Source organism: Carya illinoinensis, chromosome 14, assembly GCF_018687715.1.
Source record: "Carya illinoinensis cultivar Pawnee chromosome 14, C.illinoinensisPawnee_v1, whole genome shotgun sequence".
Classification (NCBI taxonomy): Eukaryota; Viridiplantae; Streptophyta; class Magnoliopsida; order Fagales; family Juglandaceae; genus Carya; species Carya illinoinensis.
In genome coordinates, this window is record NC_056765.1 from 1152249 (window position 1) to 1174216 (window position 21968).

The 21968-nt window shown below is 37.8% G+C and overlaps 1 pseudogene; it reads right to left on the reverse strand.

The window, feature by feature from the left end:
• Positions 1-1412: 1412 nt before the first annotated feature.
• Positions 1413-21668, reverse strand: LOC122294632 (annotated as a pseudogene).
• Positions 21669-21968: the final 300 nt, after the last annotated feature.

Sequence of the window (21968 nt, forward strand, 5' to 3'; positions counted from 1 at the left end):
TATATATTTAGTAGTTTGTAAGTTGTAGGTTCTAGGTTCAAATTGGTCCATCCTAATGTATAGCCCATAATTACATTAATGTGAATTCCCCATTGGGTTTGGATGAATGAATATGTTTGATTTATTTAATTAGATCCAAATGGTGCTCAAAGATTTGATCCTACATGTTCATCAGTGCATATAATGAAAGTTTCAAGATTTTCCTTTATGTTTCATATTTCTAAGTACTTAATATTGGATGTTGGATAAACGCAAAGTGTTTTATAGCAATAGAATAGAAAAAATCATAGTTTTATGTGTAGTTGTTTCATGTAGGTGAAAAATGATTGGAAATTATTATATTAGATTACGACTAAAAAGTGTTCCACATTGAATGATGAAATAATCTTATTTTAATGACTTAATCAGGTGAAGTTTAAGGTATTAAAACAAAGTTAATTTATTATTTTAGGGTAGTCATTAAATTGATTAATTAATTATTTAGTGACTAACATGAAATAGGATAAAAATAAGTATTAATAAGATAAATCTAATATTTTACATTTAAGCAAAAATATAATGAAAATGACACCAAAAAATATATAAGCAACGTCTTTGGCTGAAGCAAGGGAAGAAAAAAAAAACCAGCAAAAATCTTTTTACAACGAAATTCTCCATCATTAAAAATAGTTCAGCTGGCTTATAGCATTTGCAGCAATTTATACACTTTTTTCGACAATATAAATTGCTGCAATTAAATATTTGCAATGATTTATCTTTAAATGAAGCGGACCATTTACAGCATTTCGATCATTTGCAGCGATTTTCTAGATATTTGCAACGTTACAATTACACAGCAAAAACTTTTTTGCAACGATTATCAACATTTGTTGGAAATAAGAAAGAATCAATTGCAGTAATTGTTTTGTATATTTGCGACGATGTAAATTGCTGAAATTAATCAGTTTCAACGATTTTTTCTTTAAATGGATTAACCATTTGCACGATTTTTGAAATATTTGCAATGATTTTTGAAATTGCATTTATTTGAAATACGCTGCAAATGCTTTTTTGCAATGATAATTCTCCATGCGTTAGAAATAAGCATAAGTAATTACGGCGATTTCTAGGGTATTTGTAGCGCAATTATAACGCTGCAAATATTTTTTTGCAACAATACTTCTACATTCGTTGCAAATAAGCAGAATTAATTGCAACAATTTTTATAACTTTTGAGATGATTTAAATTGCTATAATTGATCATTTCTAACGATTTATCTTTAAATGGAAAAGACCAGTTGCAATGATTTTTTGAACATTTGCAACGGAAAAAAATCGCTAGAAATAGTGGTTTTTATCAACGATTTTTATTCTATTGTGGAAATGATCAAAAGCGGCGGGTTAATAGAGGTGAGCATGCAGCAAGTTTGCAATTGGTGGAAATGACTAAATACAACGATTTTAGGAGATTTTTGCGACAATTTTGTGCACTACAAAAGGCCTAATGTCTTGTAGTGCCTTTTTTCAATCTTGATGCATTAAAGCTTAGCAGTGGCAGATACAGGCAAATTGGACCTTGCAGGGAACTTCAAATCTTCCCAATCTTCACCATCCAACATAGAGAAGAATGAGTCGACCATATCCTCACTAACAAGCTCCAACTTAGAGGGCTCCCACTGAATGGAAAACCAAAAATAAGGAAACCAGAAATGGAATTAGCCAAATAAATCAAGATTTATGAACATCACAGGATAATCGAAATGCAAAGATACAGAAACAATTCTCATTTTACCTTTGGGTTCTTGTCCTTGTCCAACAGTATAGCTCTATAGCCCTATATTAGAAGGAGAGGTGTTAAAATCGTCCACAAAAGAAGAAACTAGGAGCTGAAAAAAATACTTTAATTAGCAAATAACCTCAATGAAATCCCGGCTGACTTTCCCCCTAAGGATATTGTTGAGGGAAAAATGAGCGTGTTGGCATATTCTTGTGAAAACCTGTGGAAAATGGTGTTGTAACAAGTGTTGTTGCGGAAGGATTGAAGTGGGCTTGAAGTGTGCTCATTATTGGTCAAAAGAAGCGACTTCGCTCGACCCTCGCTCGACAGAGCGCTCGAGCGAAATCGCAGATTCAACCGCTCGACCCTCGCTCGACATACGGCTCGAGCGAACTCAGGCAGATTCAACCGCTCGACCCTCGCTCGACACTGAGCTCAAGCGAACCCAGGCAGAGTGTGTCGCTCGACCCTCGCTCGACACTGAGCTCGAGCGAACTCAGGCAGAGTCGACCGCTCGATACTCGCTCGACATGGCGCTCGAGCGAACTCAGGTAGATTTCGGCGCTCGACCTTCGCTCGACCCTTCGCTCGAGCCAATGTTCCAGATCACTTACAATGTAGGGTTTTGAACGCCTCATTTGATGGGAACTATAAATAGAACATGTTAGCTTCTGTTCTATGTGTGGAGAATCAGAGCAAAAACCCTAAGGGCCTCCAAGAACTTCTTAGAGCAACCTCTCCCCCATTTGGTTGATTCTCTCTTGGAAAAATATTACTCCATCATAACACATTCAAAATCAACTCTTATTTGAGTCCATTGAAGTGGACATTGCTGTTGGCCGGAAGAGTCCGGAGCTGCCGTTGATGCAGAGATCGAGAGGTTCTCGTGGGAAGCTATAGGAAGGTCGGAGTTCCGACACTACATGCGTGTAGAGATCGAGTGGGTCACTCGTGGTGTTGCAAGCCAAGTTTAGCTACTACAAAGGTTTTGTGAGTGTTCTAAATTGGTTGTAACAAACTAAAGTTTCTATAGTGGATTTGAGGTGGTGTCTTACACCCGGAGTGGTTTTAGATTTTGAAGAGGTTCTTCAAATGAGTTTCCACTCCGTGAACAAAATCATGTGTTGATTATTTGTGTTATTTGTTTCATTTATTATCTGCTTGTTTGATTAATTTTCAAAAGGCCATAAAAATTAGATTACACCTATTCACCCCCCCTCTAGGTGTAGTGTTGTGTAGAACCACTGCTTTTTCAATTGGTATCAGAGCGGGTTCACTCCGCTAGGATTTAGTTCCTGAGTGTGATCCTGCTGTAGTGGTTTATATGGATAGGTCTCAATCACTCACATCTCCACCATTTTTTGATGGAAGTAACTATGCGTATTGGAAGGTTCGAATGAGAGCTTTCCTTAAGTCTGTGGATGAACGAGTGTGGACCTCTGTAACAAAGGGATGGAAACAACCGGTTGTATTCATTGAGGGAGTCGAAACCCCCAAGGGTGTGGAAAATTACTCTAGGGATGAAGTCAACGAGTGTAGTTGGAATAGCAAAGGCCTAAATGCGATATTCATGGCCGTGTCCCAGGAGGAGTTCAAAAGAATCTCCATGTGTGAAAATTGCAAAGAGGCATGGGACATTCTTGAGGTTACCCATGAAGGTACCAAGGCTGTAAAAAATTCTAAACTTCAAATGCTGACCACCAACTTTGAAGAACTTAGGATGAAGGATGATGAAACTTTTGATGTCTTCTATAGCAAACTTAATGATATTGTCAATTCTCGTTTTAATTTAGGGGATAGAATTCCTGAGGACAGAATTGTGAGAAAAGTCCTTAGATCTCTTCCTGAGAGGTTTCGTCCCAAAGTCACTGCTATAGAAGAAAGCAAAGACTTGGACAACATGAGAGTTGAAGAGTTGGTGGGTTCCTTACAAACCTATGAACATACTCTTCCTATGGATAAGAAAAACAAGTCCATAGCCCTCAAAGCTATTAGAGAAGAGTCTGGTGAATCTTCTGACGAACTTGCCATGAGTGACAAGGAGATAGCATTTTATGCTAAAAAATTCAGGAAGATGTTTGCCCAGAAAAACCCAAGACAAGAAAAGAGAAGGTTCAAGGGTATCAATGGAGGTTCTAGTTCAGAAAACCGAGAAGGGAGGTATAAGAGAGAAACTAGAGCTGTCAATGACAATATTCAGTGCCATGAATGTCATGGTTTTGGTCACATTCGACTTGAGTGTGCAAATTACAAAAGGGCCAAAGAGAAAGCGAATGCTGCTTCCTTGACTGATAGTGAGTCTGAGTCAAGTGACTCACAAGAGAGTTCTCCCAGGAAGAAAAATTTCAACTACATGGCTTTCACTTCCTCTGTTGCAGGAAAAAGTCATAACAGTGAATCTGTGGTTGAAATTGAGAGTGTTTCTGAAAATGAATCCGGGGATGAAGATGACTTGCAGGAAATCTATGAGAAGTTGTACAAGGAATGTGTGAAATTGAGGAAACTCAATAAAGCACATATTGAGGAAATAGATTTATGCAAAAGAGAAAATGAAGGGCTTCAGAGCAAACTGAGAGAAGCCATTGGTCTAACAGATGAGTTGCAAAAGAGAAATGTGACTTTGGAAGATAAAGTGACAACTCATGAAAATGAGCTAACTTTGTTAAATACTAAGTTGCAAAAATTCTCCATTGGGACAAACCAGCTTGACAAAATCCTAGGTTTAGGAAAGTCATCTAGTGATAAAAGTGGTTTAGGCTATTTTGAAGAGAATCCTGATGCTCCTTCAAGCTCAAAAGCTTTCGGTAAAAATGTGAGAACCACAGTGTTTGTTCCTGAAATGACTGAGAAAAAGAAGGCTCATCCATCTGAAAAGGGCAAGAAGCCTGTGCAAGTGCAAAAGTCTGTTCCTCCTCCCAAAAGACAAGGAGCTCGCAACATGAGCCCCATATGTCATCATTGTGGGAAGCTAGGCCATATTAGACCAAACTGTTTTAAATTAATGAGTCATTTTGTGCATGCTCCTGCATTTGTTAATAGTAGAACTGCTTATCCTTCTGGAAGGGGTAAGAATTACATGAATGACTCTAAGAATGTCTCAACCTTCTTGAGACAAAGACCTCACAAAGCAAGCCCCGTGTGTCATCATTGTGGTAAGATTGGTCACATCCGACCAAACTGTTTTGAGCTTAAGAGGCACACCAAGAAAATTGAAAAGCCTTTCTCAAAGAAATGGATACCAAGGTGGATCATCCAAAAGGGAAAGACGCGAGCCACACATGGTTTTGGTGCTGTAGACTGACAGGCATGCATTACATACATTACATGCATTTTTGTTTTATTTTGTTGTTGTTTATTTTTCTTGTTTGTTGTTGTCTAGTTTATTTATCGTTGTTTGCTGCCCCTACATGCACTTCATGATTGGGCTATATGATAGTGGGGTTGTTAATTCTAAAATCTAAGTGCATGTGTCTTTTGAGATTTGTATCATATTTCTATATTTTACAAAGATTTGGAACATGAGTATCTCGTGTAATCTGTGACTGGCATCACACACTTCACTCCAAACTCGGTCAATTGACATTTCACCACTTGTGAGTTTATTGGGGAGGCAATCAAAAGTGGTAGGAAGCTCTATCTTCATACAGAATTGACCACGGGCTAGATGACCTCATCATGGTTCATTTGTGCAAAAATATGTATCTCAAAAGGAAAAGAAAAAGTGAAGTTGAAATAAAATAAAAAAAAAAAAAAAAAAGGGGAAAAGAAAAAGGAGGGTGAAAAACAGAATAAGTTTTCTGTTTTCTTGAACATACTGAGACAAGTATTTAAACAGAAAGATTTAGGTCCTAGCAGCATTAGGTTTGACTTTCTGTGTCTTGAATGAGCTTCCCAAGCACCTATGGTTTCATGTTCAGCCTAGCCCCACTCACGCCTTACGGTTGAAATTTCTTGATTGAGCAAGGACCGCTTTAAACACGCACGTCTATATTACTTGTGATACTTTGTTTTAAATTGCGTGTTTTATGGGAATATGATGCTTCTCTACATTAGATAAGTACTCTTGGTGTGAAAATTGACATTCCCAATATTTGTCCAAGTCATGTGAGTGTTATGTGCTTCAAAACTGGGCAAAATGTGTTTTTCTGAAGGTCTCGCTCGACCCTCGCTCGACCCCGCTCGAGCGACGACCGCTCGACAGCCGCTCGAGGGTTTTAAGTTCGCTCGAGCGAACGCCTGGTATAAAAACCCAGCGCCGCTCGAGCCGCTCGAGCACAGTGGCCTCTTTCTCCCTCCCGTGCGATTTTCTTCCTCCTTTTCTCAAATTTCTTCGTTTAAACAAGTGTTTTCCTCCCGAAATCATCCTCAAACCAAGGTAAATCCTTTTCTCTCTTGTATTTTCGTGATTTGATGTTTTTATTTTAGGGTTTTCCGTGTGTTGTTATGCATTTGGGTTTCGGATTGGGTGTTTGAGAGTCTTTCTTCGATTGTTTTTCTTTTATCTTGTTTTATTGAGGCTATTGTATAGCCATTGTTGGGATTGGTTGTATTTAGGAGGTTTTTGAAACTCCCATGGGTCTATACCCGAGTTTCTCACTTGGATGCACTCCAAGTGTTCGATAAAATGTCTCAATGAAGTGTGTTTTTGGTTTTTCATCATGCATTGGCATAGCATTGCTTCCATATCTATTTCATGTCTATCCTAGGTTTGAGACATCGTTTAACTAGGATTGCATTATGTTTTGAAGGTGTTTTGGTTTAGAATTGGCATTGGTTTGCACATGGGTCATGCATGAGGTTTGGCATCGTTTAACATGAGTCATGCACATGGGTTGGCATTAGCTTGTAAATGGCTTGAGTTGTCATTGCATATGTGTCATGAATGTGGTTGGCATTAGCATGCATGTTGGTCTTTCACATGAGTAGGCATTAGCATGCATATGGCACACTTTGACCTAGGCATTTGTTATTGTTTTGAAAAATGAGGAGTGACATCGGGCATGCACCGAGTCTTGCATTGTTAGTTGGCATTGTTGCGTCAGCTCAATGAGGATGATGAGGATACCGATGGTGATGATTGAGACCCTTGGCCTCTTGTGACAAAAAGGGGGAGATTGATTGTTGAGGGGGAGATATACTTTGTTGAGGGGGAGTAGTACAGTATTAACTCAGGGGGAGTGTTACTTGTACTAATTTTTTTTGTTTTGGGGGAACAGCAGCTTTTGGTTATATCTGTTGATTTATATCTCTTGTTAGCTGCTGATTGTTTGACTAATGTTTCTTGAACTCAATCTATGATTTGTTGTTTAATGAAATATTTCTCTTCTAAAACCTGTACTTGACATGAATTATGATTTGAGAATAGCAAATATGTTTTTGTGCATATGTGAATGGGTATGTTTAACCGTTTGCTAAGCATGTGCAGAAATTTTTCAACATGTTCAAGAATATGGATCTAATTGGGTGTGCTAGGATTAGATCATATGTATAGGTTAGAGGTTTTGTCACAGAAATGCCAAAGGGGGAGATTGTTGAGGGAAAAATGAGCGTGTTGGCATATTCTTGTGAAAACCTGTGGAAAATGGTGTTGTAACAAGTGTTGTTGCGGAAGGATTGAAGTGGGCTTGAAGTGTGCTCATTATTGGTCAAAAGAAGCGACTTCGCTCGACCCTCGCTCGACAGAGCGCTCGAGCGAAATCGTAGATTCAACCGCTCGACCCTCGCTCGACATACGGCTCGAGCGAACTCAGGCAGATTCAACCGCTCGACCCTCGCTCGACACTGAGCTCAAGCGAACCCAGGCAGAGTGTGTCGCTCGACCCTCGCTCGACACTGAGCTCGAGCGAACTCAGGCAGAGTCGACCGCTCGATACTCGCTCGACATGGCGCTCGAGCGAACTCAGGTAGATTTCGGCGCTCGACCTTCGCTCGACCCTTCGCTCGAGCCAATGTTCCAGATCACTTACAATGTAGGGTTTTGAACGCCTCATTTGATGGGAACTATAAATAGAACATGTTAGCTTCTGTTCTATGTGTGGAGAATCAGAGCAAAAACCCTAAGGGCCTCCAAGAACTTCTTAGAGCAACCTCTCCCCCATTTGGTTGATTCTCTCTTGGAAAAATATTACTCCATCATAACACATTCAAAATCAACTCTTATTTGAGTCCATTGAAGTGGACATTGCTGTTGGCCGAAAGAGTCCGGAGCTGCCGTTGATGCAGAGATCGAGAGGTTCTCGTGGGAAGCTATAGGAAGGTCGGAGTTCCGACACTACATGCGTGTAGAGATCGAGTGGGTCACTCGTGGTGTTGCAAGCCAAGTTTAGCTACTACAAAGGTTTTGTGAGTGTTCTAAATTGGTTGTAACAAACTAAAGTTTCTATAGTGGATTTGAGGTGGTGTCTTACACCCGGAGTGGTTTTAGATTTTGAAGAGGTTCTTCAAATGAGTTTCCACTCCGTGAACAAAATCATGTGTTGATTATTTGTGTTATTTGTTTCATTTATTATCTGCTTGTTTGATTAATTTTCAAAAGGCCATAAAAATTAGATTACACCTATTCACCCCCCCTCTAGGTGTAGTGTTGTGTAGAACCACTGCTTTTTCAGATATGACAAACCATTCTATACTCGCGAACAAGGCATTGACCAACACCCTGGAGCCTTCCTTGTCTAATCTATTTGCAAAAAGAAAACAAAGTTTTAATGAAAACAATTTAACATGATCTAGACAACATCAGATGATTACTTTGTTTTGTATTATTAACAAAGGTGTTACGTGAATTTAATTTCTTAGCTTGGATGGTATGGGCATGCAACAGATGCATTTTCCCCCACTATGATCTAGTGTTCCCTTGGCTATGTTTGACAGGGCTGTATATTTATCTAGATTCAGAGGGTTTCATATTTCATTTATGGTGGTAAAACTACAACAGAGGGTTTCATGCACAAAGTGATGACTTTTTTTCAAAGTTTTGAAATCCGTTCCGGAGACCATTCCGGTTGAGCCACTGGAACGGAATATTTCGGTACCGGTACGTTTCGGTGTACCGTTTCGGGATTAATTATATATTATATATAAATATTTATATGTATATATAAACTAACAATTAATAAAATAAATACATATATGTAAGTGTGTGATATATATATGTGTATATATATAGAAGAATTAAAGATTTATAAAATGAATATATATTGAAAAAATTCACAAACTTGAATTAAGACACAAAAATAAAGGAAAAAAATTAAAGAATAGAAAAATTATTAAAAGTAACAATACTTCTAATGCACGGAAAGGGGTATTTGAATTCTTAATGTACAATTTTATTCATTATTTTTTAACTTATTTAAAAGTTTTTTTTTTTTTTTTTTTTTTTTTTTTTCCGGACCGGAATTACTATTCCGGCCGGAATACCGGAATTCCGGCCGGAATTGACCGGAACGGCCGGAATTTGACCGGAATGGCCGGAATTTGACCCGGAACGGAACAGATACCTATCCCATTCCGGTCACTGTTCCGGCACGAAAAATTCCGGCCATTCCGGCCGGAACGGAACGAATTTTAAAACTTTGCTTTTTTTTCTGTACAATGGAGGTCAGTCTTTTCCTTTTCATCAAAAATAAAAAATAAAAAATGACCCCTTTATGTTTCAGGGGATCCAACTTGGATTCTCCAAAGATTCCTGGACGCTTTCTCCAAGTATTTTGATCATGACAGAGCCTAACCAAAAAACTCCTTACACGTCAAATGAGTAATGAATCCTTGTACAAATGTGAGATCACCAAAACCTTCACATCATTGAACACTTTTACCAGATGCTAACAACATTATGATTAATGAAGATAACCGGTCAGGGGGATAAGAATATACTAGTGTGGGGTATTTCACAACAAATATCATTAACGCAATCAAAGTCTTTACCACCAGTTTTAGTAACATGGGGTTACTAAGTCTTTCTGCTTCCTTAGTGATCTCAGAGAAACCTTCAGGCTCGTTGGAGATGCTTGCTTCAGTGACTTAATTGTCGTAGATATCCAATCATCATTCTTATTCAATGCCTCTCTCTCCTACAACAGCAAGCATAAGATCGTGTTAAGTGGTAAAAGCTTTCTCGTTTTACGTGTGAAACCAAAATGAATACAATTTAAAGCACTGACAAACTTTCTAAAATAACAAATGGTACATCAAATTCAGTCTCAGCGCCAAAAACAAATATCTATATCATAAACTTACAAGGGCAGATAAAATATCTTCGACTGTTCTTAGAGAAAAGCACCTATCAATTAGATCCAATTTGTTTCCAATGCAACCACGATCAAGACAAAGGATTTAAGAATTCAAGGATCTTGGATGGCAACACAATAGGCAGCCTCGTTTCAGAAAATTAAATATTAGTTTTTGAAACAAATATGGTTCTAATAAAGATTTCCTGCAATTAATCTTTCCTTTGTCCGCATAGAAATGATAATCACCATATACTAAGATGATACAAGCAACACTGCAGCAGGTCATATCAATAGAACTTTTTTCGTCTGAGGCATTGCAAATTATATGTTTAAGACCTGAGACGGCAACTCTGTGACTTTTATAGTGTCCTTTTTCGAGTTCCAAAGATATTCTATAGTCCTTATTAAACTATTTATTATAATTTTTGTTTCTTTATTTAAGCTCTATCAGAGGCGACCTTCACCACCGGTCAATGTCCAGGGATAATAAACTCCATTACTTATGCTATTGGTTGCATTTCAAGAAAGCATTGGACAATTCTTTCTCCAAAAGGGTAATATGCATTGTGTATTCATCCCAAAGTAACTCACATTTTGCCGATCACACCAAAACACTTTCGAACGGCAAGTATATAGGGGGATTTACATAAGTTTCACAATGGCAGGAGTTCTAGCATAAAACTGCATAGACATGCATACAAAGACATGAATAGAGATAATTGCTGATTTAAAAAAATGATTAAAGCATAAGATGGATGAGGGGGATTATTTATTAAAAATCGTTGGCATACATGGGATAGAGTAGCATATAACAATTGAAAAAACCATTTAATATGAACAAAAATGCCAAACAACCTGTGATATGCACTTTGCTCTTTCAAATAAGGTTGCTGTGAGTATTTGTCAATGGTTGCAGAAACAATGGCTGGATCACTTGAATCTAACTTGTGCAGAGCCTCTTCCAACAGAGACAATCTCTGTCCAATAATTAAAAGAAAAAAGATAAGAAGGCATTTAAATTGTATGACTTTCCAACTTAGAAGATAAAAAGCTTTAATAATTATAGGAAGAGAAACAGAGGGGAGGACTACACATGTATAGCATTTCAAGATAATGATTTGTAGAGGATTTCTGAGTATGGTCTCTTCTAATTATATCCCTAAGTTGAAACAGTCATTATCCACTGCAGCAAACATGAACAATTTTTCCATAAACTAATTGATTTTAGAAGCATTAAATTGTATTTCATAATGTGCATGTAAAGTCTTCGGAGAAAAAACTGCAATCAATCAAAATGTGCACATAAAGTCATTACATGTCAACAAAACAACGCTGATACATGTTACTTTGGTAATTAGCATTATTCCTCAACAAAACAAGGTGGTATATGCTCTTCATTATAACTTCAAGATATCCTTTTTTGATAAGCAAGAACTTCAATCTATCTAAAATTTAATTAATTAAACTAGAATGATGTACTACCACTGAGGGACAAAGTGAGTTGCAAGGCCACACACAAGCATTTCAGCACCATCCAACCTAGCGCCGGTAAGACCCACATATTCTCCTGCCAAAGACTTGGCACTATGATGAATATTCGGGCAAAAACAGCATTAAAATCTATAACTTTGTGAAAATATTACAGCAAAATCCTGCGGCAGTACTGATGAAATAGAACTTCACCTTCTTTTTTAAAGAATAAGAGTTGGTATTTATTTCAATTATTCATCAAAAGTATTTCCACTGAGGATATAAGTGGCAATACCAAAGAATCCTTGGAGTCTGGACAAGAAATAAGAGGCACCTACATCTGGGAAGACTCCCAAACCTGTTTCAGGCATTGCAAAGACCTGCAACAATTGCACTGTCAGAATACATGTTAACCAAAGAAACAAAAGGTGCTAAATCTAAAACAATAATCCTCAAAATATATAGAAAATTGATTGATCAAGCCTCTGCAATATTATATAGCTAAATGTTTCTCCTCCATCAAGAGAATGGAGAGTATCCAAATATGAAAAGAAAATATATTACATAAACATCAGATGTTCAAATTGAAATTTTTTACATATTACAAATCTCTAACCCCTCAAACTTTTACACTCTGCTGCAATAATTCAAGAAATTACGAAAAGATGAAAGGAAGCAATGAGATTATTGAAAGTAACCAAATGAATTCTTTTTTAAAGAGATCAAATTTTTTTTTATTGGTAAACGATTGTATTAATGAAATAGGCGTAGCCCAAGTACACAAACAGGTATACAAGAATCAACACCTATCTAGGAAGACGAAATGGAATCTCATTAAGAGTAAAGCCATATTAATAAAAAGAACATTTTATGAACTGAAACTTTTATCAGATAACTTTTTGTATCGTTAATGCATTAGCAACTATTGAACTTGCAATTATACATATAGCTTACAAGCATTCAGAACGGACAATTATCAATAGTGAGCTATGGCAATGAAAAAGACATTATTAATATCTAAAGTTTCGGGAAAATGTGTGATTCATAACTATGTTCACCTCTACAAGCTAAAGTAGAATTCTATACAACTTTAAACCAAAGATAAAGATGATAAAAATACCGAATTCTCTGTTGCAACCCGGAATCTACCGTGAATTGAAGCACCGGCTCCAACTCCCATCACAATTCCATTAAGAATTGAAACCTTCAACATTGTTTACACGCAAAGGTAAGATATGATATAAACATGCAGATGATGGATCCAGAAACTAACTTGATCAAGAGTACCTCAACTCTAAAGCCACAATATGTAAAATTTACACAGGCAAACTGGCTCACCTGGGGTTTACAATAGGTTGCCATGTAATTTAAGAGGTATTCCTTCTGAAAATAATTTGCACCTGATCTCCAGTCACCTAATAAGGAAAAATATAGGATCAATTATAATATGCTTTGTGTCAATGTCCTTTATTTGTACAAAAATAAATTCTCGACATTTGCATAAACCAAAGCATCTTCTAAAGAATTCCTCCTCCCTTCAGTCCAGTTTGACCATAAAAAGGAAAAGAACGGCACAAGATATTCAAGCTAGAAGAAGAAGATGCTTCCATCTCAACTGAGGCTGAACCTTATCCAAGGTTGAAGGTCATCAATCTTACTGATCTTAAGGATCAGCCAGGGTGGCACACTAAGCAATGAAGAGAACCTATACCTTTACTACAATCACGAACCACAGCTGGAACATCACCACCGGCACAAAATGCTCTCCCCTTTCCCTACAGAAGTAAGACCACAGATGATAGGTTAGTCATACAGCCAGCATTCTCTGTAAGGTTGAAACAATAGTCACACATTCAAATTTGAACTTAATGACAAGCAGTCATTGAACAAATTAAAATACCATTCTTATCCATATGCATGAGAAACTTCCTTAAAAATCCTGCAAATTAACAACCTTTCCTGCCTATACCGAGAAGCTAAACTCAACTAGATGAATATTAAGATCTTTAATCCCTACAAGTTAACAACCTTAAGAAGGTTACTTTTTAAAACAAGTTTGTGAACAGGACAAAAGGACTCAATCAATTTTCTTTAACAAAAGTATACAACAAGACTCCCTGACCCACAAAAGTCGATCTTGTATTTTTGAACCAACTGAAACAACTAGGGGTGAACTTTCCAACATAATTATTGAAAGAATTGGAAGAAATGCATAACCAAACAATCATCACAACAATACATGAGCAATACTGCGTAACCAAACTGTTGAGGAAAAAATGAGTGTATTGGCATATTCTTGTGAAAACCTGTGTAAAATAGTGTTGTAACAAGTGTTGTTGCGGAAAGGCTTGAAGTGTGCCCGTTATTGGTCAGAACACGTGACTTCGCTCGACCCTCGCTCAATAGGGCGCTCGAGCGAACTTAGGCAGATTGCACCGCTCAACCCTCGCTCGACATGCAGCTTGAGAGAACTTAGGCAGATTGCATCGCTCGACCATCGCTCAATACTGAGTTCGAGCGAACTCAGGTAGAGTCAACCTCTCGACCCTCGCTCGACACTGAGCTCGAGCGAACCCAGGCAGAGTGTGTCGCTAAACACTCGCTCGACTCTGAGCTCGAGCGAACTCAGGCAGATTGTGGCGCTCGACCTTCGCTCGAGCCAATGTTCCAGATCTCTTACAATGTAGGGTTTTGAAGCGCCTCATTTGATGGGAACTATAAATAGAACAGCTTAACTTCTATTCTAAGTGTGGAGAATCAGAGCAAAAACCCTAAGGGCCTCCAAGAACTTTTTAGAGCAACCTCTCTCCCATTTGATTGATTCTCTCTTGGATAAACACTTCTCCACCACAACATACTCAAAATTAACTCTTACTTGATTCCATTGAAGTGGACATATTTATTGGCCGGAAGAGTCCGGAGCTGCCTTTGATGCAGAGATCGAGAGGTTCTCGTGGGAAGCTATAGGAAGGTCGGAGTTCCAACACTACATGCATGTAAAGATCGAGTGGGTCACTCGTGGTGTTGCAAGCCAATTTTAGCTACTACAAAGGTTTTGTGAGTGTCTCTAAATTGGTTGTAACAAACTAAAATTTCTATAGTAGATTTGAGGTGGTGTCTTACACCCGGACTGGTTTTAGATTTTTAATATGTTCTTCAAATGAGTTTCCACTCCGTGATCAAAATCATGTGTTGATTATTTGTGTTATTTGATTCATTTATTAACTGCTTGTTTGTCTAATTTTCAAAAGGCCATAAAAATTGGATTACACCTATTCACCCCCTCTCTAGGTGTAGTGTTGGGTAGAACCACTGCTTTTTCACAAAGAACAAAGATCCCTTAAAGAAAAGATGAATCAATGATACAATATAACGCATGATCGGCTCCAGAAAAATGACATCCATCATGTAAAGATGAGACTTGTAGATTGTATGTCAGAAGAAGAGTACCTTCACAATTACCAACTTGACATTTGAATCCTCCTCATAGGCAATTAAAAGTTCCAACAACCGAGAAACCTAAATTTAAAAAAAAAAAAAGTAGAAAAATAAAATTATAGCTCCAGATTTAATGTGTATGGAAAATGTATTACAATTTACTTCATTTCCACTACCCAATACATGTGCATGTATTCATGTATTTGAAATAGGAATGTATAGCATAATCTTCAACAAAGCAGAATTCATGGCAGGGAATAGTAATGATATAAACTATATAACAGGAACAAAATGTGCAAAACTTCCCAGTATCAGTTGTGGTCAATATAAAAGACGTGTAAGAAAGCGACATATCCATTTAAAGAAAATGATAAAGAAACTGATGAAGGTTGATCCACCAAAAGGGGCTACAAATAGCAAACCACCATATCCAACTAAGTAAAATGTATGAAAGCACAAAGTAAAATGTTCTCTCTCTCTCTCTCTCTCTCTCTCTCTCTCTCTCTCTCTCTCTCTCTCTCTCTCTCTCTCTCTCTCTCTCTCTCTCTCTCTCTCTCATCCATCTAAAAGTATTAGAGGCTTAAAAGTACAAATAGGCATTTTAAAGCAATAACCTGGTAATACAATTTAAAGGATAATTAAAGAAAACACATACCATTTGAAATGAAAGGGCGTTCAATTGCTTAGGTCTATTCAATGTCAATATTCTTGCAGAAGACCTCTCTTCAACCAGAACCTTTCAAACACAGTAAGAAATATCAAGTATGAAACATGCAAAGTAATCATGTTATATACGAGGAAGTGCATTGCAAAATTCAAATGTAATTTATTCAATCATGCGTTTAGTTATATTCTCCGAGTACCAGATATCATGTAATTTCCAAACAACTTGATTTACGCTGTTAAACCACTAATCCATGTGAAGTTACTTGATTTTACGAAAGGGAGTTTCCTTCAGTATTAATAGGACATGAAACGCAAATTCTCTGTTTGGTTGGCGAGAGAGAGTCCGAAAAGTAAAATTAAAAAGAAAAAGGAAAAAACTAAATAAATAAATAAAAGCTTGAAGTTGTTATTCTTGCTTCGTACATAAAATTCAATACCCGAGCGAATTATTAAGCCTGATCGAAAAGAGGAAAAGCAAAAGTTGATGATGAAAATGAATTTAATTCTTGATGATGAAAATGAATTTAATTCTATTGTTAAATGGATTTGATACTTCTTTCTGAGGATTTATTCTCCTTATATAGAACATCTTTACATGGCTATATACAGTCTAATTTGAGTGGGAAGAGTCCCTAAAATTACGCCTGATGTTTAGACCGCAGTGCCGTATGTAGCCTCCCTCTACTTAGTAGCTTTGACTAGCCTACCTATATATAATCTAAACTACTACAACTTGATGGACTGTATAGTATTGACAGCCCCCTGAAATTGATGCTCGTAGATCAACAAGCAACAATTTGCTACTTAGGAAGCAATGTCGATGACGAGTGAGAGCATTGGTAAAGATATCAGCAATTTGTAGTTCAGTAGAAATATGTGGAAGAGTAATAACACGAGCTTCAAATGCTTCACAGATAGAGTGACAATCGACTTCAATATGCTTCGTGCGCTCATAATAGACAGGATTGGCTATGATCTGAATAGCACTCGTATTATCTGAAAAATCTAGTTCAGCAAGCATACCTCAAAGCCAAATAATTTCAGAACAAGTTAAAGACATCGCCCGGTATTCAAATTCCGTGGATGACTTAGAAACTCTGTCTTGCTTCTTACTCTTCCAAGAGATCAATGCATTACCTAGGAACACACATCAACCAGTGATGGAGCGACGTGTATCCGCACAACCAGCCCAATCAGCATCGCTATAAGCAACAAGACGAGTAGAGTTGTTAGCCGGGAAGAATAAACCATAGGCAGAAGTGCCCTGAACATAGCGTATGATCCTATGAACAGCAGTCAAATGAAGATGACGAGGAGTCTGAAGAAATTGACTGACTTGCTGTACAGCAAAAGAAATGTTTGGTCTAGTAATGGTGAGATAAACAAGGCTACCCACCAACTTTCGATATAAACTGGGATCAACAAGTAAGTCACCTTCCTCTTTGCGAAGCTTGACATTTAGTTCCATAGGTGTATCAACAAAAGTAGCCTCTTGTAGGCCAGCTATAGCCACCAAGTCACTAGCATACTTATGTTGATTGAGTGAAATACCAGAGAGACTACGATGCACCTCAAGACCAAGAAAATATGTGAGAGATCCAAAATCTTTCATATAAAAGGACTCTAAGAGATGAGTCTTGAGGTGGTCAAGTAAAACAAAATCGGAACCAGTGATCACAATATCATCAACATAAACTAAAAGAATAACAATACCCATGTCTGATTTTCGAAGAAATAATGAAGTATCATACTTGCTCTGCTTGAATGAAAATTGTAATAAAGTTGTGAGAAATTTATCAAACCAGGCCCTCGGAGCTTATTTGAGACCATAAAGAGAGCGATGAAGCTTACATACATGTGAAGTCGGAGAAGTGAACAATCTCGGGGGTGGCTTCATATAAATACACTCTTTAAGATCTCCGTGAAGGAAAGCATTCTTAACATCCATCTGATGTAGTGGCCAATCACTAGAAGCAACAAGAGCTAGAATTGTACGAACAGTAGTCATCTTAGCCACAGGAGCAAAGGTCTCTTCATAATTGACACCATATTCTTGATTATTCCCAAGTGCAACAAGCCGAGCTTTGTAACAATCCAAACTTCCATCAGATTGAACTTTGACTGAATAAACCCACTTGCAACCTAGAGGAACAATGGTGGAAGGACATGGCTCAATGTTCCAAGTGTGATTGGCCTCTAAAGCGGCAATTTCTTCCTGCATAGCTTGTCACCAACAATCATGCTTGACAGCATGTGAGTAGCATGTGGGAATATCAAAATTAGATAATGCAGTAGTAAGAGCAGAAGCAAACCACCCATACCTATCTGGAGGTACTAACATTCGAGAAGAGCGACTTACCAAGTGCTCTGAAGGTGCTGCAACTAACTGGTCCTGCAGCATGGTAGGATCAGATATCGGTTGAGCCACCGGAAGAGACTGTGGGCGGGAGCGTCTCATATACACAATACCTGGTTTAAAACGAGAGTTGACTGGATGAAAATCTAAGAACTGCTGTTCAAAAGGAGGAAGGACCACAGTAGAAGAAGAGGGTATAGAGGACACAGGAAAGAAATGTTGATTTTCAAAGAAAATAACATTTCTAGAAATGCATGTACGATGTGAAGTAGGATCATAGCAAACAAATCCTTTTTTACACACATTATATCCCAAGAACGCACATCTAACTGATTGAGCAGATAATTTATGTCGCTCATGAGGAGGTAAATGGACAAAACATACACAACCAAAGATACGAAGATTATCATAACTAGATTATTTAGCAAATAAGCGGAAATAGGGAGACTCCATGTGTAAGACTTGGGAAGGTAAACGATTAATCAAGTGAGTAGCAGTTTTCAGAGCCTCGACCCAGAACATAGATGGAATAGAGGATTCTAATAAGAGAGTACGTACCGCATCAAGAAGATGACGATTTTTACGTTCGGCTACTCCATTCTGTTGAGGAGTAGCAGGACATGAACGTTGATGAATAATACCTTTAAAAGCCAAGAATGCCTGAAACTCAGTAGACAAATATTCATCACCAGAATCTGTGCGTAATGTCTTAATAGTCGTAGAGAATTGATTGTCAATATATGCAAAAAACTCAGTGAAAGTACGAAAAACTTCAGATTTAGAGCGAAGAAAATAAACCCAAGTGAATCTGCTATAATCATCAATGAAAGTCACATAATATTTAAATTTTTCATGTGAACTAACCGGGGAAGATCCCTAAAACATCACTATGGATAAGATCAAAGCAGTGAGAAGCTCTATTAGCATGCAAAGGAAATGGAAGAATTTTGCTTTTACCAAGTTTACAAGAATCACATTGAAGAGATAAAGAAGAATGTTCTTCATTATCAAGAAAAACTGAGTGCAATACATAAGATAAGATATGAGCATTGGGATAACCTAAACGATGATGCCAAATCATACTTAGATCAGGAACATTATGACAAGTAAAAGACTTAATAGATGAAACTGAAGAAAGTACTGGAACAGGTAAACATAGTGGAAACAAACGTCCCACTTTAGGTCCCTTCGCTATCGGCTCCCCCGTTATCTGGTCTTGCACAACACAACTATCACCAGAAAAATGAACAGCACAATTGTTATCAACTAATTAACCAACAGAAATAAGATTTGTGGAAAGTTGAGGAGCAAGAAACACATCAGTAAATTGAGAAGAGGCATCTCCGATAGCAGCTATTGGCAAAGAACTACTATTGGCAGTCTGAATGGCAGATTGACCAGCATAGGGCCGAACATGACACAAAGCGGTAGGAGTATTCTTCATGTGATTAGAAGCACCCGAGTCTACATACCAGAGTTTAGTTGTATTTTTACCTTGAAACCCTATTACAGATAATGCCAAAATTAGCATCTGTTGCACCATTTCTGGTGTGCAATAATTTGTTGCAAGAGGTGCAAGATTAGAGGAAGCACCGGAGGAAGAGCCATGTGCTCTAGAAGTCTGAAATGCTCGAACCTGACGATTTTGGGGGCGTATACGACATTCTTTGATAATGTGGTCCTTCTTCTTACAATAAGAACAGTATTTCTTAGAATAATTAGTACCAATATGCCCATATTCCTTGCAACAGAAACACTGTAAGGGGCTAGAACGTACAGGCAGTCCTCGTCGTTGAGCAACATAAGCCATTGAAAGGAACCCTGAACTACCATGAGATTGTTCCAGAGAGGCTTGAGTACTAAGCCTTTGTTCTTCATGAAGTAACTCACCAAAACAAACATCAAGAGAAGGAACAGGAGAGCGATTCAGCAGAGAAGAGCGAACAGATTCATACTCGGGGCGGAGTTTCATAAGAAACCGATCACGACGACGAGTCTCGTGAAGACTTTGAATAGCGGAAAGAGAGGCAATAGGAACATCTGTAGTAACCAAATCAGAATATTCGTTCCAAAGAGTCAGGAACGCCGAATAATAATCTTGGATGGAACGATTGTCATGTGAAAACATGGCAATCGTATGCTCTAACTAAAAATGACGAGCAACATTATCTTGATGATATACTTTCTTTAAGTAAGTCCACATGAATTGAGCTGTGTGATGAAGCCGTAAGTGGGTGACAACATGTGGCTCAATTGAGCCAAGAAGCCAAGACATAATTCCAGCATCAAGTATAGCCCAATCCTTGGATTTATCAGGATTGGGTGCACAATCAGTGCCATGAATATGACCCCAAAGATATTTTCCCTTAAGAAAAAGTTCAAACTGAAATGCCCACGTAGAATAATTGTTACCCATAAACTTGATACACATAGGTGCGGTGTCCATGCTAAAAAAAAATTAAAAATAGTGCAAATAAAAGATAGACTATTGTAAAAAAAAATTATAGTCAACAGTTTTTAACTATAATTAACAGCCCACAAATAGCCCACGACAAACCCACAAAAAAATAATTCGACAAGAAAAAAAATGAATGACAAAAAAATGCCGAGAAACCAGAAAATAATTGCCGACCAGAAGAATTGACCAAGAAGAACTGACCGAGAAACCAGAACAATTGTGACCAACTAGAAGAAAAAAAATTGCCGACTGAAATTTCTAAAAGTTTGAAAAAAAAATAGAAGCTGAAATGTTACACTTGATTGAAAATGAAACAGAAGGCCAGACCAGAAGAAAGTGCCGAGAAACCGAGAAAACCAAAACCAGAAAGATGAACACTTGACCGAAAATTAAATAGAAGGCCAGACCAGATTTAACACCAAGAAGCCGAGAAGAACACCACTGTGCTGAGAACACCTAAGCCAGCAAGAGACCAGCACCACCAAGGGGGGGTAGCACCGACAGCCACCAATTCATATATGTGCCGAGAAACCAAGAACAGAGGAGCCGAGAAACCAAGAAAAGAAAAAAAAATTGAAGGGAAAAAAAATAAAATCGAAGAGCTTCAGTGTCAGCTTGTCTAGATTCAAGATCCTAATGGGTATAGTAATGAACCGCACGAGAAGAAAGGGCTAAGAAAGTGCACAAGAAGAACAGACCACTTTCTGTAGAGAAATGCTGAGAAGAAGCCAGTCGAGAAGAAAGTCTGTAGAGAAAGACCGAAACACAAGAAATAGATCGGAAAAAAATTAAGAAAGCTCTGATACCATGTTAAATGGATTCGATACTTCTTTCTGAGGATTTATTCTCCTTATATAGAACATCTTTACATGGTTATGTACAGTCTAATTTGAGTATGAAGAGTCCCTAAAATTACGCCTGATGTTTAGACCGCAGCGCCGTATCTAGCCTCCCTCTACTTAGTAGCTTTGACTAACCTACCTATATATATAATCTAAACTACTACAACTTGATGGACTGTATAGTATTGACATCTATAACATAGGATCAGATTGAGAATTCAAAAAAGAAAAAGAAACAAAAATCGAGAAATAGCACAGACCTGGTCCTCATCGGGTTTGGTTGAAGTCAGTGGAGCTATGGTGATTTGCCGTGAAGTGCTGACTGCTGTGTGATTCTAGAAATTGACGGAATAATTATGCTGATTCCTGATAAAGCTTGGTAACTTTCAGCCTTTCACCACTGGGATGAAACTCAGGCTATCGTATATTTCTTATATTAATAAGTGCCAATAAGCAGGCAGGTGTCATACAACTTTTCTGCCTGTTTTCACCAATTCCACCGCTTGCCGCTTGGTATAGTACTGATTTCACCTTCTTAATTTTATGACACGATTGCAGCTTCTACAGCTTTAAAAAATCAGATTTGGTGACACGATTGCAAAAGAAAATCTATGCATGGGATTAAACTTGCCGCTTGGTGTAAAAATTGTCACTGCTTTTTACGGTTTTGAAGTTCATCTTCTGCTCTCCCCGCAAATTTCTACTGCCGCTTGTTGTTGTCTTCCTTCATTCCTCGCATTTACATAGAAATTGC